The 6,000-nt window shown below is 55.4% G+C and overlaps 1 pseudogene; it reads left to right on the forward strand.

The window, feature by feature from the left end:
* LOC125546852 overlaps positions 1 to 4,336 on the forward strand; it is a 44,294-nt pseudogene extending 39,958 nt beyond the window's left edge.
* Positions 4,337 to 6,000: the final 1,664 nt, after the last annotated feature.

Genomic DNA, 6,000 nt, shown 5'->3' on the forward strand with positions numbered 1-6,000 from the left:
CAACCACTCGACTACTAGAAGATCTAGAGCCACTCCACTCTGCAACGGTCGGGATTTAAGTCATAGCCTTAATGGTCATTATGTACTTATATTACAGGTGTTACCAGTAACGTCCCCATCTTTATGTACCTTAAACCCTTTGTAACTGAGGGCGGGAGGGGTCTGGAGAACTCTATATAAGACACCCCCTCCTCAGGGACAGGGGTTCGCACCCCCTGTAACACACGCACGCATATAATCCAGTCGACCGCCTCCGGGCTCCAAGACGTAGGGCTGTTACTTCCTCCGAGAAGGGCCTGAACTCGTAAAACTCGTGTGTACAACTCCTCCATAGCTAGGATCTTGCCTCTACATTCCTACCCCCCATTCTACTATCATACTTAGAACCACGACAGTTGGCGCCCACCGTGGGGCTCGAACCCACAACCACAAGGTACATGGGTTAGCTGGGTGGGCTTAGCCGCGAATCCGTTTCGCCTAAGTTCGAAAGAAAATCCTACCGCGTGATGAGCAAGCCTCTCACTCGGGGGGCTTAGCCGCGAATCCGTTTCGCCTTTGTTCGAAAGAAAATCCTACCGAGTGGTGAGCAATCCTCCCACTCGAAGGCTTAGCTGCAGTCTAGTACTCGCCTAAGTTTAAAAAATCCTACCGAGTGGTGAGAAATCCTCCCACTCAGAGGCTTAGCTGCAGTCCAGTACTTGCCTAAGTTTAAAAAATCCTACCAAGTGGTGAGCAATCCTCCCACTCGGAGGCTTAGCTGCAGTCCAGTACTCACCTAAGTTTAAAAAATCCTACCGAGTGGTGAGCAATCCTCCCACTCGGGGGCTTAGCTGCAGTCCAGTACTCGCCTAAGTTTAAAAAATCCTACCGAGTGGTGAGCAATCCTCCCACTCAGAGGCTTAGCTGCAATCCAGTACTCGCCTAAGTTTAAAAAATCCTACCGAGTGGTGAGCAATCCTCCCACTCAGGGGCTTAGCTGCAGTCCAGTATTCGCCTAAGTTTGTAAAATACTTTCCCTACCCGCAAGTACGACGAGGTGCAAGTCGACCGCGACCCTCTTCTACGAGCTACGCCACAAATACAACGTACGCTCCACCCTTGTCCGCAAGGACGATGAGGCGCAGGTCGACTGCAACCCTCTTCTCCGAGCTTCGCCACAAGTACAACATGCACTCCATCCTTGTCCACAAGGACGACGAGGTGCAGGTCGACCACGGCCCTCTTCTCCGAGCTACGCCACAAATACAACGTTTTCTCCACGCTTGTCCGCAAGGACGATGAGGCGCAGGTCGACTGCAACCCTCTTCTCCGAGCTTCACCACAAGTACAATGTGCGCTCCATCCTTCTCCGCAAGGACGACGAGGTGCAGGTCGACCGCGGCCCTCTTCTCCGAGCTACGCCACAAATACAACGTGCGCTCCATCCTTGTCCGCAAGGACGACGAAGCGCAGGTCGACTGCAACCTATTTCTCCAAGCTACGCCACATATACAACGGAGAAGATCCCAAAAGCAATCACAAGCATACTCAAAAGCAATTTGGATAAATCCTAAAGTTCCAAGCAACAAATCAAAAGTATTCGATCACTCGGCAATCACTCGGCATTCTGAGGCAAATTTAAGACAAGGTCAAATCTCATAGTTTGTTCACTCGGCAGGAGGAGGGCTGGCGGGTTCGACGAATTCGTCCAAGTCGATTCCATCCGCGATCCGAGTGGCAACAGCGATGAAAGTCTCCATAAAGGACTGGAAGTCGTGCCTTTTGGTGTTGGCGACCTTGATCGCCGCCAGCTTGTCTTCTCGAGCTTCCTTGTAGTGGACTCTTACCAAGGACAACGCCACGTCAGCACCACACCAGGCAGAGGACTTCTTCCATTCTTGCACTCGACCAGGGATCTCGTCGAGCTGAGCCATCAGAGATTCCAGGTCATTTTGAAGCGTCGCCCTTGTCCAGAGTAACGGGTCATTTCGGCACCTGCGACAACTTCCGCACGGAGTTGATCGACTTCGACATTGCCCCTATCGGCCTCCCCTACAACGCCATCGTGGGCTATCCGGCCTTGGCTCAGTTCATGGCAGCAACTCACCCGGCGTACAACCTCATGAAGATGCCCGGGAGCAGCGGCCCCCTCACCATGTCAGGAGACACAAGGGATGCGCTGCAGGTGCTCCGGCTTGTTTTCAGGGTGGCCGCGGTGGCGCAGCCCACTAGCACCGACGCCCTTGAGCCCAAGGGAGCTGCGCCGGCTAAAAAGAAGCAGTTGTTCACCCAAGACAAGTCGGAAACCAAGTAGGTACCAGTTGATGAGGACGGGTCCACTGGCGCCACCTTCACCATAGGGGCCAACCTCGAGCCCGAGCAGGAGAAGGCCCTAATCAGCTTCCTGCATGCGAACAAGAAGGTGTTCGCGTGGGAACCAGATCAGTTAGCGGGGGTCCCAAGGGAAGTGATTGAGCATCACCTCAATGTGTGCCCCAATGTACGCCCCGTGAAGCAAACGGAAAGGCGGCAGTCTACTGAGAAACAGGCTTTCATCGTTCAAGAGCCCCGGAAGCTAGAGGCGGCAGGGGTTATCCGCGAGGTCTGCTACCCGGATTGGCTGGCTAATCCTGTTGTCGTGCCAAAGAAGGGGGGAAAGAGTGCATGTGCGTCGACTTCACCAACCTCAACAAGGCCTGCCCGCAGGATCCATTTCCGCTCCCCCGCATCGACCAGATAGTCGACTCCACCGCAGAGTGTGACCTATTGTGCTTCCTGGATGCCTTCTCGGGCTATCACTAGATCAAGATGGTGGTAGAAGACGTGGAGAAGACAGCTTTCCTGACCCCGTGTGGAGTGTACTGCTATACATGCATGCCATTTGGGCTGCGCAACGCAGGTGCGACCTTTCAGCGGCTGATGCACATCGCCTTAGGCCGGCAGCTCGGGAGGAATGCTGAAGCTTACGTCGATGACATTGTGGTGAAGTCTCGTGAGGCAAGAACCCTGATACAGGACTTGGAAGAAACCTTTGCCAGCCTCAACGAAGTGGACCTACGGCTCAACCCGGAGAAGTGCGTATTTGGAGTCCCCTCGGGCAAGCTCCTGGGTTTCCTCGTATCCCACAGGGGCATCGAGGCCAACCCGGAGAAGGTCAAGGCAGTCGAAGATATGAGCCCGCCGAGGACCCTCAGAGAAATGCAGAAGCTCACCGGGCATGTGACTGCGTTGGGGCGCTTCATCTCCAAGCTGGGGGAACGAGCCCTGCCCTTCTTCAAGCTGATGAAGAAAAAGGGCCCCTTCGAATGGACTGAAGAGGCCGACAAGTCATTCCAAGACCTCAAGAGGTACCTTACCAGTCTGCCAGTGATGGTAGCTCCGCGTCCTCGGGAGCCCCTGGTGCTCTACCTTGCGGCCACTCCCTACTCCACCAGCGCAAACCCTGGTGGTGGTCATGGAGGAGCGCTGTGCCAAGGCCGCATCAACCGTCTGAACTGAAGCAAAGCAGAGCCAGGAGGGCCTCGCGAAGGCCGCAACCACAACCAGAAAGGGACAGCCGCATCAGGAGAACGCACCCGGAGCAGGAGAGGCCTCTTCTGGTGACCTAGCCCCGAGGGCTCCGTCGTCTCCAGAGACGCCTCGACCTCTGGAGGACGCAAGCAGCGCCAACACCCTCAACCTCATCGAGCATCCCGTGTACTTCGTTAGCACGGTGCTACGGGATGCAAGGGCACGGTATCCCATGCCTCAAAAACTCCTCCTCACACTACTAGTGGCCTCACGCAAGCTGCGCCACTACTTCCAAGGACATCCCATCAAGGTCGTCTCGGCATATCCCTTGGAAAGAGTTCTTAGTAGCCCCAACTCAGCTGGAAGGGTCGCCGAACGGAACATTGAGCTACAGGAATTTCACCTAGAATTCAGCACGACTAGAGTTATCAAGGGAGTTGCACTTGCAGATTTCGTGGCAGAATGGGCGGAAGCGCTGGGTCTCGAGGCAGGCGAAGACCGATCACTTTCCCTGGGGAGTGAAGCACCGGACGGCTGGGTCGTGTACATCAATGGTATGTTCTCCCGACACGATGCAGGAGCTGGCGCAGTGCTTGTGTCCCCTACCTAGGACAAACTCTATTACGCCATGCAACTCTGCTTCCAGCACGGAGAGAAGGTCTCCAACAACATAGCAGAATACGAAGGCCTGATAGCAGGCTTGAAAGCCGCGATCGCCTTAGGGGTAAAGCGCCTCACCATCAAGGGCGATTCACAGGTCCTCGTCAACTTATCCAACAAGATATACGAGCCGAAGGACGAGCACATGGAAGCTTACCTCGCTGAAGTCCGTAGGATGGAGAAATAGTTCTGGGGGCTGGAGCTGCAGCATGTGCCTTGCGGCACCAATCAGGAGGCTGACGACATTGCCCAGAGGGCGTCTAGGCGGCTGCCGCAGGAACCTAGCATCTTCGAGGAGCGGCTCTTCAAGCCCTCGGTGGCGCTGTCGCTATCAGGCGCGGCGCAACCAAGGGAGGAGCCTCCTCAGCCGCTTGCCTCAGGAGCTCCGGTCTGCGGCCCGGCATCAGGGGCACGCTTGCTCCTGGCATTGGAGCCTCAGGAGGGATGTTGGATCCCAAAGCTCAAGGACTACCTGATGCAAGGGATTCTGCCGGAGAACGAGGAGGAGGCGGAGCGTGTGGCATGGCAGGCCATGGCTTATTGCATCTAGGATGGCGAGCTCTACAGGAAGCGGCCAAATGACGTGTCCATACGTTGCATTTCCAGGGAGCAGGGAAAGGAACTGCTAGCGGACATATACAGCGGAGACTGCGGGCACCACTCGTCGTCACGAACCCTCATCGGCAAGGCGTTCCGCAGCGGGTTCTACTGGCCCACAGCACTCAGCGACGCCGTTGAGCTGGTGAAGGCCTGCGATGTCACACCCTAGCTAGTTCAAGCATTAGAGTGTGCATCATGTTTAAATTTCTTTTAAATTTGAAATGGGGAAGGCAGAAACCCCCAACACCCCCTGGAAACAACTAGGGTTTACTAAAATTATTTTCAATGAACCTGAAATGCCCTTCTAAAAAGTTCACCCTCTTTGTCTTGGGTTAAAACCTCTGGCAAAATTGGTGCACATTTTTCTAGGTCAACAGAAGGTCATTGAATTAAATCATAAGTATTTGAATTTGGGCATTTAAATGCTATAAAATAATTTAAATGCCCAAATAATTCTGGAAATAAATGTTTGCTGTTGGAAATAATCTAAACAGAGCCCACAATTATTTTCAGGATTTTTGGAAACGTTTTAGTATTTTTAATAAAGCCCAACAATTGCAGTTAAATAGAAAACAGAAACAAATTTACAAAAAAAAGAGAGAAGGAAGCCACCTGGGCCTTACCTGAGCTGGCCAGCCCACCTGGCTCGGCCCAGCCTACTGGCTTCGCCAGTCGTCGTCCTCCTCACGCCAGGAGGCAGGGGCGCGTGCTCGCCGCGCGCCGGCCACGCGCTGGCCACCTCCTGCTTCTGCCGACGTCCTGGAGACGTCCAGGAGTGCCACGCGACCCCCACGTCCCCCTCTCATTCTCTCTCACTCTCCCCCTCATCTCCCTCACCCTCTCCCGCGATGGCCGAGCGCGTACCTCGCTGCCGATCGCCGTAGTTGCCACCACAGCCACTCCCTCGCCCCTCCGACGAGCCCAATAGCTCCGCCTCATCGCCCTGGACCACTTCGCCGACCCACGCGACCCCAAACGCCGCCGAACGCCGTCTACGCCCTCGTCTTCAACCTCGGGCACCCGAGCCGTCTTCGGCCGATTCACCGTTGCCAGGACCTCCTTGAGCTCGCTGACCCCCTCTCCGACTCCGCTGTGAGCTCCTCTTCCTTTCCCCCTAGCTCCCGTGCTCGTTTGGCCTCTGTAGCCGCCGTTTCCACCGCACCCGAGAGCTCCCCGCCGTCGTCCATGGCGCCATCGTGGCCAGAGCCACAGTGGCTCGAAGCCAAGCTCGCCGTTGTGCTAAGTGCAGCA

This window comes from Triticum urartu, chromosome 3, assembly GCF_003073215.2.
Source record: "Triticum urartu cultivar G1812 chromosome 3, Tu2.1, whole genome shotgun sequence".
Classification (NCBI taxonomy): domain Eukaryota; kingdom Viridiplantae; phylum Streptophyta; class Magnoliopsida; order Poales; family Poaceae; genus Triticum; species Triticum urartu.